Source organism: Rhinoderma darwinii (genome assembly GCF_050947455.1).
Source record: "Rhinoderma darwinii isolate aRhiDar2 chromosome 12 unlocalized genomic scaffold, aRhiDar2.hap1 SUPER_12_unloc_13, whole genome shotgun sequence".
Taxonomy (NCBI): Eukaryota; Metazoa; Chordata; class Amphibia; order Anura; family Rhinodermatidae; genus Rhinoderma; species Rhinoderma darwinii.
The window spans coordinates 244243-260424 of record NW_027461866.1 but is presented as its reverse complement, the minus strand read 5'-3'; the positions used below and the strand labels follow the sequence as shown (position 1 = coordinate 260424).

The 16182-nt window shown below is 43.5% G+C and overlaps 1 long non-coding RNA gene across 1 annotated transcript in view; it reads right to left on the bottom strand.

The window, feature by feature from the left end:
- Positions 1-3485: 3485 nt before the first annotated feature.
- LOC142698125 (uncharacterized) overlaps positions 3486-16182 on the bottom strand; it is a 121370-nt gene continuing 108673 nt past the window's right edge. The window contains exon 3 of the long non-coding RNA XR_012865696.1: positions 3486-3726. This is a non-coding gene — a long non-coding RNA (uncharacterized LOC142698125). The remainder of the gene's footprint in view (positions 3727-16182) is intronic.

The window sequence follows — 16182 nt, the reverse complement described above, 5'->3', positions numbered from 1 at the left end:
TTTACCATTAGATACTTGCGGGCACCACATCACTGTAGTACTACCGATAATGAATCCTCTTCCTGTGTGTTTTCCGATTTTATGTAACTAAAGCTTAATCGCTTTATAAATGAAAAGTTCTACAACTTCCTAATCTACTTTATGTTTCTTAGCTGAGAGCAGGACTAGCGATGTACAGGTTCACTGCATCTGAATGTAAGCAAGAATGTCCTCATTCACTGACAGCAAACAGATCTTGAAAATGGTGAGTAATTGAAACATAAATGATATTATAAAGTTGTAGAACTTCTCATGTATACAGGAATAAAGTATTTATTATATGGGGGCATGGCTGTAAATATGCCCCCGGATATGACGACTCCTTGTATAGACCAGTCCTATTGGATCTCTCGGTGTGGACGTCTCTGCAGGGGATTTTTCTTCTTCATGAATGTTGATCTCTGGTGTGAAGGATCTGGTAACAGGAGCATCCATGAGGTGAGGGCCCTGACTGTAGGGGGCAGCATTGTAGCCGATCCTCCATCCCCCACTGTGCCCCATTCAGTGTATCCCGTTTAGATAATCCTCCACAATCTAAATAGCCTGTACTTCAGCTCTCTCCTGCACTGATACATTGTAACAAACTCTCACTTATCATTATATAACCATTAAAGCTGTTTTCTGGTTTGGAAAACCCATTTTCAAATGCCCTATTAGTGAATTTTGGGGTAATAGTGTGTGTTCCCCCGTTCAGGACCCTGATTAATTATCCAGAATGGAGAGGGGCAATAAACATCATCTCCTGCTCAGGAGGACGATCACATCCATGTATTACATGCACAGCCCGGTGACTATAGAACTGTGTAATACTTTACTTCCCCTTTAGAGATGCTGTAGGGAAATTAAACTCTTGCAGGAAGTTCCCCCACAGATTACTGGACCCCTCTAGCAAAACGGTATTGTAAAAACCTGACAACACCTGTAAGGCTCTGTTCACACCACATTTGGGCTTTAAATCTGACATATACCTTTAAAGTGTAGCTAAACGTTTGACAAACTTCTGACATGTCATAGTGACACGTCAGAAGATTGGATTGGTGGGGGTCCGAGCACTGAGACCCCCACCAATCACTAGCATGAAGCAGATGAAGCCCCCGTGTGAGCGCTCAGTCGCTTCGTGTTTGTTCGGCTTTTTCCAGAAATAAATGTATCGGTGAACGGACTCAATAGAAAGTCTATGAGCCGATACATTTTTCCGGAAAAAGCCGAACAGACAGGAAGCGGCTGAGCGCTCACACGAGACCTTCAGCTGCTTCGTTCTAGTGATTGGTGGGGGTCTCAGAGCTCGGACAACATTTACTACACAGAAGTCCAATGGGAATAAAGACAAGCACAAAGATGTAAGGGGTAAAAGGAAAGTTTTATTTACAGATAAGGGAAGGTTATATTTTATTATTAGGAGATTATTCTAGAAGTATTAAGACTACTATTATTATATACTGTGTATATGTATGTGTCATCTATTTATCTATTATACTAAACCTATATAAAGGCCGTGTTGATCCAGAGGAAGGCGAAAACCCCCTGTGAGGAATGAGCCAATTGTCCTCATATTAGGGTGGAAAATTCCTTCCTGACCCCAAATATGGCGATCGGCATAAATCCCAGGATCAAAGGCTGAAGTGTAACATGTGTAATATGGGGAAAGACTAGGGGAAAATTATTCATTTTTTTAATTATTATTTTTAATGAACTACTGTATTTATTTATGTGTAAACTATAAATTGTATTAAATTAAGAATTATTATTTTAAATTATTTTCTATATTTATATTATGTTACTTATGTGTGTTACTACTTATTACGCTATCATCCTAAACCTATTTAAGGCCGTGTTGATCCAGAGGAAGGCGAAAACCCCCTTGGAGGAATGAGCCAATTGTCCTCATATTAAGGGGGGGAAATTCCTTCCTGACCCCAAATATGGCGATCAGAATAATCCCAGGATCAAAGGCTAAAGTCTAATCTAAATGTACTATGTGTCTATATGCGTGTGTCTATACTTATCATGTAGTGTGGTGTCTATACTTATTATATAGTGGGGTGATGTGGGTGATGTGAGTGATGTGAGTGATGTGGGTGATGTGGGTGCATTACTTACCTGGCCTGTGCTGAGGTGAGATCAGGTATAATGGCTGCTCCGGCCCCAGGACTACAACATGCGGCTATTATTCCTGATCTCCTCAGATGGAAACTAAGCACAGGCCGCTCCTGGGGGGTGTAGAGGATCTTCAGGCTGGAGTGATGTCAGATGCCTGCCCGGGATTGGAGGATGGCAAGTCAAGGCTCTGGTGCAGCAGCAAGATGGCAGAGGTGTGGCATGAAGATGGTAAGGAGAGAGATGATGGTCTGGGCAGCCGAGGTGACATACAGCAGCAGAGACTTGAGGCGCGGGTCAGGAGGCATGAAGTTCTGGGCCCTTGTCCTGAGATCTTATCGGGTCCAGCTTGGTGACATGAAGCTGAACCCGGCCAAGGGGTGAAGGGCTTTGTTATTCTCTGGCCACTTCAGATGTTGGTTCTCCAGAACGGGCACAAATGGTGTAAATGGTGGCTGTGCCCTCCTCTCCTGCAGTTCCTCCCAGCCGATGGTGAAGAAGAATGGATGCTCTCTGATGTTCCCGCACACACCGAGGCGCCTCTTAGAATTTTTACGGACCAGTCTCTTGGTCAGATGTTTCACGTCAGGATTAAGCCAAGTTGGAAATTTAGGCTTCGCGGTGGTGATGGCTTTGATAGCCATTTGCCTGACGGGGCCGTTGTAAAATGGGGAGCGTCCTGCTGCCATCCTGGACACCACAATCCCCAGGCTCCACCAGTCAACTGCGGTGCCGTATTTTTTTCTAAGAAGCACCTCGGGGGCCATGTAATGCAATGTTCCCGTCACTCCACGGATCTTATTGGAGGCGGTGACGCCATCTTGGGCCAATCCCAGGTCGATGATACGGACGTGGCCATCTGCATCCAACATTATATTCTCCGGCTTTAGATCTCTGCAAAGAAATAAGACGAGAGAATGACAAATCCGCCCAGTGATCCAGGAGACGGGGGATCGGTCATTGCACCACCAAGCAGAATAGCCATTCAGGAATGTAGGAAAGCTGGGTGCACTGTTTCCAGCATGTAAAGGAGAATGAAAGAAGGGGGAAGTTCTGCTTACCGGTGGACGATGTTGTGTCCATGGAGGAACTGGAGGCCACATATCATCTCTGCTGTGTAGAATCTGATGGGGAGAACAGAGCGGAGTCTCAATGTCATGAAATCTTCCTCTATCAATTCCCTAATATCATGTTATGATGGAGTGTGTGCGGTCTCTAGCAGAGAAGAGGCGCTGATTATGGCAGCCTGTATTCTGCATTCTCTGTATTGTCCTTCATCTGACCTCCCCCTCACCTTTTCTTCTTTCCACCCCCCTCAGTCTCCTGATTATTTACTCGCCTTACGTTGCCGATGTTCAAGCAGCCGCACATCCTGATCAAAGCCTCCAGGCTGCCACCGGACAGATACTCCGTGATAAAAAATGCCCGCTCCTCAGATTGATGTGCGGCATAGAGGTGGCATAGGAACGGGCAGTGTCTGGCCGCTAGGAGTATCCGCCGCTCTCTCATAATTTCGTCCGTATTGTCCCGTTTGGTGATCATTTTTACGGCCATGTAGGTGTTTCGGCCGGGGACTGATGCCAGGACCACCTGAGGAAAACAAATGGAGATTCCTCATGAGAAGAAGAAGGAACAGGGGTGGACAGAGAGGTGGGTCAGTCGGGTAGTGCCCAGGACTCTACAGCAGAACAAAGCTGAGCTCCCAGCATAATGCAGTGTCTGCTGTTGGGTCCTGTATGGAGAGGTTTTCACGCCTTACCCACATTTGACATAATTATCTTAGTTGGTGGGGGTAGTATGGAGCAGGATCATACGCTATAATAGCGACCGTGGCATCTAAACAGTTAAATAGAGGTAAGCTCCCACTGTCACCCCATCACCCCTACCCGCAACGCGATCACCGTGTGTAGATAGTTGTCATGGCAGCCAGGGAGCCTAATGAAGACCCCAAGGTCTGCCAACTTGGTCCTCCTACTAAGTTTAATAGGAGGAGGCTAAAAGAACAATTCAAGCGATACATAAATATTGCAGCCAAAATAAATAAATAAACTTTTTTCTATTTCGTTTTGTTTAGCTCCTCGAAAAATGGAATAAAAAGTTAAAAAGTGATTAAAAGTTTTATGTAACCCAAAATAGTACCAATAAACAGTACAGCTCGCCCCACAAAAAACAAGTCCTCACACCGCCCCATCAACAGAAAAATAAAAACAATTCTGGGTTTCAGAATATGGAGACACAACAAATGTCAACTGTCGCTGCCGTCGACAGTTGAAAGTAAACGGCAGTTGGTCGTGTGCAGGTCACATGATGTCAGAGGTCATGGAATCCTCAGGTGGCACGTGCCTGGCAGTAACCTGCTCTGCCATGTCTGATGTGGGCATCATGAGTGCCAGTCTAGTGTCCAGAGCTGTGTTTCCCAACCAGGGTTTCTTATGACCTGGTCAGGGGTCTGCAGAACACAGTAGCAATACATGCCACTCCTACAGTAGAGATAAACAACGGTTATTTGCTCAGGTTATTGGCAAAACCCTTTTCATCCACAATATAGAATCTGGGTTTATATTTAGGGGTCTGTATTTATTTAGGGGTCTGGTCTGGGGTCTGTATTTATTTAGGGGTCTAGTCTGGGGTCTGTATTTATTTAGGGGTCTAGTCTTGGGTCTGTATTCATTTAGGGGTCTAGTCTGGGGTCTGTATTTATTTAGAGGTCTGGACTGGGGTCTGTATTTATTTAGGGGTCCGGTCTGGGATCTGCATTTATTTAGGGGTCTGGTCTGGGGTCTGTATTTATTTAGGGGTATGGTTTGGGGTCTGTATTCATTTAGGGGTCTAGTCTTGGGTCTGTATTTCATTAGGGGTCTTGTCTGTGGTCTGCATTAATTTAGGAGTCTGCTCTGGGGTCTGTATTTATTTAGGGGTCTGGTTTGGGGTCTGTATTTATTTAGGCGTCTGGTCTGGGGTCTGTATTCATTTAGGGGTCAAGTCTGGGGTCTGTATTTGTTTAGGGGTCCAGTCTGGGGTCTGTATTTATTTAGGGGTCCGGTCTGGGGTCTGGATTTATTTAGGGGTCTAGTCTGGGGTCTGTATTTGTTTAGGGGTCCAGTCTGGGGTCTGGATTTATTTAGGGCTCCGGTCTGGGGTCTGCATTTATTTAGGGGTCTAGTCTGGGGTCTGTATTTATTTAGGGGTCTGATCTGGGGTCTGTATTCATTTAGTGCTCTAGTCTTGGGTCTGTATTTATTTATGGGTCTGGTCTGGGGTCTGCATTTATTTAGGGGTCTGGTCTGGGGTCTGTATTTATTTAGGGGTCTAGTCTGGGGTCTGTATTTATTTCGAGGTCTGGTCTGGGGTCTGTATTTATTTAGGGGTCCGGTCTGGGGTCTGCATTTATTTAGGGGCCTGGTCTGGGGTCTGTATTTATTAAGGGGTCTGGTCTGGGGTCTGTATTAATTTAGTGCTCTATTCCAGGATCTGTATTTATTAAGGGGTCTAGTCTGGGGTCTGTATTCATTTAGTGCTCTATTCCTGGGTCTGTATTTATTTAGGGGTATGGTCTAGGATTTGCATTTATTTAGGGGTCTGGTCTTTGGTCTGTATTTATTTAGGCGTCCAGTACATGGTCTGCATTAATTTGGGGGTCTGGTCTGGGGTCTGTATTTTTTAGGCGTCCAGTCTGGGGTCTGTATTTATTTAGCCATCTGGTCTGGGGTCTGTATTCATTTAGGAGTCTGGTCCGGGGTCTGCATTTATTTAGGAGTCTGGTCTGGGGTCTATATTTATTTATGAGTCTAGTCCTGGGTCTATTTATTTAAGCGTCCGGTACGTGGTCTGCATTAATATGGGGGTCTGGTCTGGGGTCTGTATTTATTAAGGGGTCTAGTCTGGGGTCTGTTTTTATTTAGGGGTCTGGTCTGGGGTCTGAATTTATTTAGGGGTCTGGTCTGGGGTCATTAAATATTTAGGGGTTTGGTCTGTGGTCTGCATTGATTTAGGGGTCCGGTCTGGGGTCTGCATTAATTTGGGGGCCTGGTCTGGGGTCTGTATTTATTAAGGGGTCTATTCTTGGGTCTGTTTTTATTTAGGGGTCTGGTCTGTGGTCTGCATTTATTTAGTGGTCTGGTCTGGGGTCTGTATTTATTTAGGGAACTAGTCTGGGGTCTGTATTTATTTAGGGGTCTGGTCTGGGCTCATTAAATATATATAAACAAAAAGAACAATGATCTCTGGACTAAAGAGCTCAGTATATGTAAATATATATATCTATATACGGTGCCAACCAGACATGGAAATGTGAGGAAAAGAAAAAACAAAAACCTGGTAAAAAAGGCACTCGGCTCAATAAAGTCACAATTTAATTATCAAAAGTTTATTAATATATATGTAAAATTATGCAATCTTGCACAAAAACCTACAAACAGACATCACAAACCCGGCCGGGTAATGAATGGCAAATAAATCAGTTTTAAGAAAAATTCTCATTTAGCATGGCCATATAACAAATAGTATCAAGTAATAAGTTACTTCAATACAGGCCACACAAGTGGATGAATCAGATACAATGTAGTGAGTGGAGGCAACGTACTAACCAAGGTCATAACATCCATGGATATAAGCGATCCTGCTGATCAGATAGCAGTATACAGATGGGCTTACTAGCAAGGATATACATGCAATGAACCCATAGAGCACATGAATAGATGCAAGAGTATATACTTATCAGTAGGTAGTATATGTGGAAGTCCATAGGGTTCTCTACAGATGAAAACGAACAGGTCACTCCATGAGAAGATAAAGCTCTGGTGTCTCCTCAAAGCTCCAGTGTAAAGTAACTGCAGACAGCAGATAGAGATCTGTCCACTCCGTGCCGTTCCTCTGTAACCTCCCAGCACAGGGAAAGATAATCATGCAGCAGGTGTGTCAACACTCCAACATGTGAGAGTCCACAGGACCGAATCCCCTCCTGGGACAAGCAAAAGCAGGGAGTGGCAAGTCAGAGCCGTATCCTCCACAGCAGGGCAAGTGCTAGCAATGCGTTTCCCAGTTTTGACAGCTTGTATTGCCAGTAAGGTTCACACTTAGGTGAAATATCCTTGTGTCCTTGTATCCAGCTCAAAGGAGTCTTAACTCCAAATAGGAGGGCAGGAGTGCAGGAGTGCGCAGCTTCCCAGCTTCCCAGCTTTCCGTCCATTAATCATGTGCTACGTCCAAGTCTCATGCATAGTATCCATGTGGGTTAGTTACCTCCAAGTTGCCATTCACCGGTATGTGACGTCACAGAATTGCCAACATGTTTCGTCACAGACGTGACTTCCTCAGGGCGTGTATTACAACATCAGAACCAACCCTCTATATCAAGGGATTGTTAACCAATAGTATTTGTCGAGTAGTAATACACCTATTAACCCTAGTGCTCCCAAATGGGACCAGGGTACTTAGTGTCAACAGTATATCATTATCAATAATACAATACAATGTATGTCTATAAAAATGTCTCCATTGACTGTCCCCATCAAAAATAAAAAAGACAAAATTAAATCAAAAAATATAATAAAAAACAAAAAAAAAAAAAAAAAAAAAAAAAAAAAAAATGAAAAATAAGGCACATGCACCAGAGATCACTGCTGTAAAGTTAGAGAGCCAATAGTCAGGAATAACGAGCACATATCCCCCCCTAGAGATATGGAAGCCAGTCGGGGTGTCATCCCCAAATGCTATCCAATCAAAGGGGAGGAACATTTAGGTGCGGCCCGGGTCCCAAGAGCCGGGCCACACACTGAAAACCAATTATGTGGTCCGGGTCTCGGGACCCCGGCCGCATCAAAGGAACATCTGTAGCTTGAGTTCATTGTTCAAGCCATGAGGGGCCAGTGATTTAAGATTGTAAATCCACATACTCTCCTTTTGCAGTAAGGAGCGATCTCGATTCCCCCCCCTATTGTTTTTCGGTAATTGGTATATGGCCATAAAGTTGAGGCCATCTACAGATTGTTGATGGTATTCCTTAAAGTGCATTGCTAATGGGCTCTTTTCTTCCCCATTTTTTATGTCCCTTATATGCTCAGAAATCCGGACCTGGACCTCTCTTATAGTCTTCCCCACATAAAACTTATTGCAGGGACAAAAGATCAAGTAAACCACCATAGATGACCGACAGTTTAGGAAGTTTCTGACATTAAATTTACGATGATTTGATGAATCAAAGAATACATCACTCTTCCTTACAAATCTACATTGTGAACAGGTCCCACATTTAAACATCCCTTTCAGGTTATGTGTGGGCCATTTAGTGTCTACATCTCTTCTAAATTCTGATCTTACAAGAAGGTCACGAAGATTCGGAGCTCTCCTAGATATCATACTAGGATGATCACCTATCATTTCCCTAATTTCCTCACATAACGTGAGATGTGGCCAGTTTTTCTCTAAGATCTCCCTTATTTCCTCCCAGTGTAGTCCAAATCTGGAGATAAACCTCACCTGTGTCCTGGATGGTTGAGATGATGTATTATTTTTCTTAATTTTCCTATATTCCGTTGGATGTAAGAGAGCTTCCCGACTGGTATGTAAAGCTCTGTTATATCCACGTTTAATACATTTCGTTGAATAGCCGCGCTGTTTAAAGCGTGTCTTTAACTCCTGAGCTTCCTGCTTAAAGGTACTTAGATCGGAACAATTTCTGCGTAATCGCAGGAATTGTCCCACTGGTATGCCGCGTATAAGGGATTTGGGGTGATGACTTTGTGCCATTAATAGAGTATTCCCAGCCGTCGATTTTCTAAATGTACTGGTTACTAGCTTATTTTCTTCCTTCTTGATCAGGAGATCCAAAAAGCTTATCTCTCGATCGCTTGCTGTATATGTCAGATGTATATTATAGTTATTAATGTTTAGTGAATCAACAAATGTTTTAAGTTCATCATGTGTGCCGGTCCAAACGACCAGAACATCATCCACATAACGAAGCCAGAGAGAGACGTATTTCTTAAAAAGATCACATGGATAGACAGTCACCATTTCCCAAAATCCCAAATGAAGGCAAGCGTAAGAAGGGGCACATGATGAGCCCATTGCCGTACCAGTTACCTGTAAATAGTATTTACTGTCAAAACTAAAACAGTTATGGGTTAAGACAAATTCAAGCATGTCAATGATGAACTCATTCTGATGAGAGAGTTCAGATCTATATTGGTCGAGATAGTATTCAACGGCTTTTAAACCCACAGAGTGTGGAATTGAGGTGTAGAGAGATTCCACATCTAAGCCTACCAGCATGCTGTTAGGTGGAATAGTTATATTATGTAATTTGGTCAACACATCACCCGTGTCTAGGACAAAAGATGGAAGTAACTTTACAAAATTCTTCAGTTTTTGGTCGACAAATTTCCCTAGTTTATCAGTAGGTCCATCTATACCAGAAATTATTGGGCGTCCCGGGGGTGACTGTCTATCCTTGTGAACCTTAGGCAAAATGTAAATCGTCGGCATCTTGGGTTCCCTGACTTTTAAGTACAAAAACTCATTTTTTGTTATTAAACCTTCTTCAAGAGCAAATTGTAACTTTCTGTTCAGTTTCTGAGTAATCTCAGATAGAGGGTTATCTTTCATTCGTCTATAGCTGGGTGAACCCAGTTGTCTTAGTATCTCACCAGTGTAGTATTCCTCATCCAAGAGCACCACATTACCACCTTTGTCGCTAGGCTTAATTATTATCCCTTTCATATCACAAAGTTCGTCAAGGGCCACACGTTCTCTTTGTGAGAGGTTGTGTTCAGTTGGTTTGGACCAGTCAATAGTACTTAGGTCCCGATCAATCCCTTCCATAAATGCTCTCACATAGCGATTAGAGGAAACTGGTGGCATAGTAAGACAAGTGGGTTTCAAATTAGTAAATTTTGGAATGATAATCTCATTAATATTACGATCCAATGATTCAATCTTTAGTTCTTCCAACGCACCTAGTGCTATTTCTTCCTCTGATGTGAGGTTATTTTCAAATTCTTCAACCAGACCTTGCAGGGTCTCATCTGAAGGGGGGCCTGCTCCACGACTATGGTAGAGGCGTAAGAGGATTTTTCGCACAAAGAAATGAATATCCTTGTATACTTCAAACTCATTGCCGCCCGTAGACGGTACAAATGACAGGCCGCGATTCAGAAGAGAGACATGTGCTTGTGTTAGGGGGAAATCAGTTAGATTAATAACGTTATTTTCAAAGCCCAGAATTTCGTTTATATTGGTCTCTGACGGCTTCTCCCACGTGTGACTCTTCCCTCGTCTGGTTTTTCTTTTTCTAAAAAACCAACATGATTTACATTACTAGATTTCAGTGTGGTTTGGTTCTTTAGTGGGGGAATATTTCTACCACTCTCCTCCCTATCACTTGAGGTGTACTCACTAGTATCATAATCATATGAAGGTGCCCTTGCTCGTGTAGACTGTTGTCTTTTTTGTCGTGTCCGTTGATTTTTTACCCTGTTTTTCTCTCTATTGTTCGTATTACCCATTGGTTTAGTATTAAATGAGAAAATCTGATTATGTTCGAAATCCCAGCTATCCCTCTGAAATTTTTTCTTTTTACGCTCAGATATAACTTTCAATTCCATCTCAACCTCCTTTTTAAGGTTCATATTTAGTTTATCAAAGTCAGGGTGTGATTTAAATTCATCCAGCTTACTAACACTGTCAGTGATCTCTGCATCAATCTTTTTAAGTTGTTCACCTTCCTCCTCTATAATCAAGGTCATCAGTCGTTTAATATGATCTAGTGTTTCATCATCCCATTTCTTCAGGAATTCCTCACTGCATAGGTGGCTTGCTGGTAAAATACGTCGTCTTAAGCCCCTGGGTGCTAGGTCCGAGCTCAAATATGTGCTCAGGCTTTTTACATCCCATTTTCTACGCAAATGGCTGAAAATTAATTTGCGATGTACTTTAAATAGCCCAAAGAGATCCCTCGTGGTTTCTTCCTGAAATTGGTTAAATTGACTATTCAGTGCTGCCGAAATTTCAGCGTCTACAGTCTCATCCAACACATATGCCATATTTAAAAAATAAAAAAAATAAAAAAGGGGGGGAAGAAAGGGGGAGGGGGAGAGTCAATGGAGATCAAATAAATGCAAAATTGCCAAAAAAAAAAAAAGGAGTGTCAATGACACAATACGGGACTGATTGTCCCAATGGGCGGGATTATTTCCCCCAGAGATCCCACAAAAGCAAAAGGGAGGTAAAAACAACCTCTATAGATACTATATATAAACAAAAAGAACAATGATCTCTGGACTAAAGAGCTCAGTATATGTAAATATATATATCTATATACGGTGCCAACCAGACATGGAAATGTGAGGAAAAGAAAAAACAAAAACCTGGTAAAAAAGGCACTCGGCTCAATAAAGTCACAATTTAATTATCAAAAGTTTATTAATATATATGTAAAATTATGCAATCTTGCACAAAAACCTACAAACAGACATCACAAACCCGGCCGGGTAATGAATGGCAAATAAATCAGCAAATAAATTTAGGGGTCTGGTCTGTGGTCTGCATTGATTTAGGGGTCCGGTCTGGGGTCTGCATTAATTTTGGGGCCTGGTCTGGGGTCTGTATTTATTAAGGGGTCTGGTCTTGGGTCTGTATTTATTTAGGGGTCTGGTCTGTGGTCTGTATTTATTTAGGGGTCTGGTCTGGGGTCTGTATTTATTTAGGAGTCTGGTCTGGGGTCTGTATTTATTTAGGGTTCTAGTCTGGGGTCTGTATTTATTTAGGGGTCTGGTCTGTGGTCTGTATTTATTTAGGGGTCTGGTCTGGGGTCAGTATTTATTTAGGGTTCTAGTCTGGGGTCTGCATTTATTTAGGGGTCCAGTCTGTGGTCTGTATTTATTTAGGGGTCTAGTCTGAGGTCTGCATTTATTTAGGGGTCTAGTCTTGGGTCTGTATTTAGGTGTCCGGTCTGGGGTCTGTATTTATTTAGGGGTCCGGTCTGGGGTCTGCATTAACTTATGGGTCTGGTCTGGCGTCAGTATATATTAAGGGGTCTAGTCTGGGGTCTGTATTCATTTAGGCGTCTACTCTGGGGTCTGTATTTATTTAGTTGTCCAGTCTGTGGTCTGTATTTATTTAGGGGTCTGTTCTGGGGTCTGTATATATTTAGGGGTCTGGTCTGGGGTCTGTATTTATTTAGTGGTCCGGTCTGGGGGTCTGCATTTATTTAGGGGACTGGTCTGTGGTCTTCATTGATTTAGGGGTCTGGTTTGGGGTCTGTATTTATTTAGGGGTCCGGTCTGGGGTCTGCATTTATTAAAGGGTTCTAGTCTGGGGTCTATTTATTTAGGGGTCCAGTCTGTGGTCTGTATTTATTTAGGGGTCTGGTCTGGGGTCTGTATTTATTTAGGGGTCTGGTCTAGGGTCAGTATTTATTTAGGGGTCTGGTTTGGGGTCTGTATTCATTTAGGGGTCTAGTCTTGGGTCTGTATTTAGTTAGGGGTCTGTTCTGTTTTTATTAAGGGGTCTGTTCTAGGGTCTGTATTTATTTAGGGGTCTGGTCTAGGGTCTGCATTTATCTAAGGGTCTGGTCTGGAGTCTGTATTTATTTAGGGGTCCGGTCTGGGGTCTGCATTAATTTGGGGGTCTGGTCTTGGGTCTGTATTTATATAGGGGTCTGGTCTAGGGTCTGCATTTATTTTGGGGTCTGGTCTGTGGTCTGCATTGATTTAGGGGTCTGGTCTGGGGTCTGCATTAATTTAGGGGTCTGGTCTGGGGTCTGTATTCATTTAGGGGTTTAGTCTGGGGTCTGTATTTTTTTAGGGGTCCAGTCTGGGGTCTGTATTTTTTTAGGGGTCTGGTCTGGGGTCTGTATTCATTTAGGGGTCTAGTCTTGGGTCTGTATTTATTTAGGAGTCTGGTCTGGGGTCTGTATTTATTTAGGATTCTGGTCTGTGGTCTGTATTTATTTAGGGGTCTGGTCTGGGGTCTGCATTTATTTAGGAGTCTAGTATGGGGTCTGAATTTATTTAGGGGTCTGGTCCGGGGTCTGTAATTATTTAGGGGTCTGGTCTGTGGCCTGCATTGATTTAGGGGTCTGGTCTGGGGTCTATTTATTTAGGGGTCTGGTCTAAGGTCTGCATTTATTTAGGGGACCGGTCTGGGGTCTGTATTTTTTAGGGGTCTGGTTTGGGGTCTGTATTTATTTAGGGGTCCGGTCTGTGGTCTGTATTTATTTAGGGGTCTGGTCTGGATTCTGTATTTTTTAGGGGTCTGGTTTGGGGTCTGTATTTATTTAGGGGTCTGGTCTGGGGTCTGCATTTATTTAGGGGTGTGGTCTGGGGGTCTGTATTTATTTAGAGGTCTAGTCTGGGGTCTGCATTTATTTAGGGGTCTAGTCTGGGGTCTGTATTTATTTAGGGGTCCGGTCTGTGGTCTGTATATATTTAGGGGTCTGATCTGTAGTCTGCATTAATTTAGGGGACTGGTTTGGGGTCTGTATTCATTTAGGGGTTCAGTCTGGGGTCTGTATTTATTTAGGGGTCCGGTCTGGGGTCTGAATATATTTAGGGGTCTGGTCTGGCGTCTGTATTTATTTAGGGGTCTGGTTTGGGGTCTGTATTTATTTAGGGTTCTAGTCTGGGGTCTGTATTTATTTAGGGGTCTGGTCTGTGGTCTGTATTTATTTAGGGGTCTGGTCTGGGGTCTGTATATATTTAGGGGTGTGGTCTGTATTCTGCATTAATTTAGGGGACTGGTCTGTATTCTGCATTAATTTAGGGGTCTAGTCTGGGGTCTGCATTTATTTAGTGGTCTAGTCTGGGGTATGTATTTATTTAGGGGTCCGGTCTGTGGTCTGTATTTATTTAGGGGTCTGGTCTGTATTCTGCATTAATTTAGGGGACTGGTTTGGGGTCTGTATTCATTTAGGGGTCTAGTCTGGAGTCTGTATTCATTTAGGGGTCCGGTCTGGGGTCTGCATTAATTTGGGGGTCTAGTCTGGGGTCTGTATTTATTTAGGGGTCTGGTCTGGGGTCTGAATTTATTTAGGGGTCTGGTCTGGGGTCATTAAATATTTAGGGGTCTGGTGGGTCATTAAATATTTAGGGGTCTGGTCTAGGGTCTGCATTTATTTAGGGGTCTGGTCTGGGGTCTGTATTTATTTAGGGATCTAGTCTGGGGTCTGCATTCATTTAGGGGTCTACTCTGGGGTCTGTATTTAGGGGTCTGGTCTAAGTACTGCATTTATTTAGGCGTGTGGTCTGGGGTCTGTATTTATTTAGAGGTCTAGTCTGGGGTCTGCATTTATTTAGGGATCTAGTCTGGGGTCTGTATTCATTTAGGGGTCTAGTCTTGGGTCTGTATTCATTTAGGGGTCTGGTCTGTAGTCTGCATTAATTTAGGGGTCTTGTTTGGGGTCTGTATTCATTTAGGGGTTCAGTCTGGGGTCTGAATTTATTTAGGGGTCTGGTCTGGGGTCTGAATTTATTTAGGGGTCTGGTCTGGGGAATGTATTTATTTAGGGTTCCGGTCTGGGGTCTGCATTAATTTGGGGGTCTAGTCTGGTGTCTGTATTTATTTAGGGGTCTGGTCCGGGGTCTATTTATTTAGGGGTCTGGTCTGGGGTCTGCATTTATTTAGGGGTCTAGTCTGGGGTCAATTTTATTAGGGGTCTGGTCTGGGGTCTGTATTCATTTAGGGGCCTTGTCTGGGGTCTGCATTCATTTAGGGGTCTTTTCTGGGGTCTGCTTTTATTTAGGGGTCTTGTCTGGGGTCTGTATTTATATAGGGGTCCAGTCTGGGGTCTGTATTTATTTAGGGGTCTGGTCTGTGGCCTGCATTAATTTGGGGGTCTAGTCTGGGGTCTATTTATTTAGGGGTCTGGTCTGGGGTCTGTATTTATTTAGGGGTCTGGTCTGCGGTCTGTATTAATTTAGGGGTCTAGTCTGGGGTCTGCATTCATTTAGGGGTCTAGTCTGGGGTCTGTATTTATTTAGGGGTCTAGTCTGGGGTCTGTATTTATTTAGGGGTCTTGTTTGGGGTCTGTAATTATTTTGGTGTCTGGTCTGTGGTCTGCATTGATTTAGGGGTCTGGTCTGGGGTCTGTATTAATTTAGGGGTCTAGTCTTGGGTCTGTTTGTATTTAGGCGTCTGGTCTGGGGTCTGTACTTGTTTAGGGGTCCGATCTGGGGTCTGCATTTATTTAGGAGTCTGGTCTAGGGTCAGTATTTATTTAGGGGTCTGGTCTGTGGTCTGCTTTGATTTAGGGGTCTGCTCTGTGGTCTGTATTTATTTAGGGGTCTGGTTTGGTGTCTGTATTCATTTAGGGGTCTAGTCTGGGGTCTAAATTTATTTAGGGGTCCAGTCTGGTGTCTGTATTTATTTAGGGTTCCGGTCTGGGGTCTGGATTTATTTAGGGGTCTGGTCTGGGGTCTGTAAATATTTAGGGGTCTGGTCTGGGGTCTGCATTTATTTAGGGGTCTAGTCTGGGGTCTGTATTTATTTAGGGGTCCGGTCTGGGGTCTGCATTAATTTGGGGGTCTGGTCTGGGGTCTTTATTTATTAAGGGGTCTAGTCTGGGGTCTGTATTTATTTAGGGGTCCAGTCTGGGGTCTGCATTTATTTAGGGGTCTAGTCTGGGGTCTGAGTATATTTAGGTGTCTGGGCCGGGGTCTGTAATTATTTAGGGGTCTGGTCTGTGGTCTGCATTGATTTAGGGGTCTTGTCTGGGGTTTGTATTTATTTAGGGGTCTGGTCTGGGGTCTGTATTCATTTAGGGGTCTAGTCTTGGGTCTGTTTTTATTTAAGGGTCTGGTCTAGGTTCTGTATTTATTTAGGGGTCTGGTCTGGGGTCTGTATTCAATAAGGGGTCTACTCTTGGGTCTGTATTTATTTAGGGGTCTAGTCTTGTGTCTGTATTTATTTAGGGGTCTGGTCTGGGGTCTGTATTTATTTAGGGGTCTGGTCTGGGGTCTGTACTTCTTTTAGGCGACTGGTCTGTGGTCTCCATTGATTTAGGGTTCTGGTCTGGGGTCTGTATTTATTTAGGGGTCTGGTCTAAGGTCT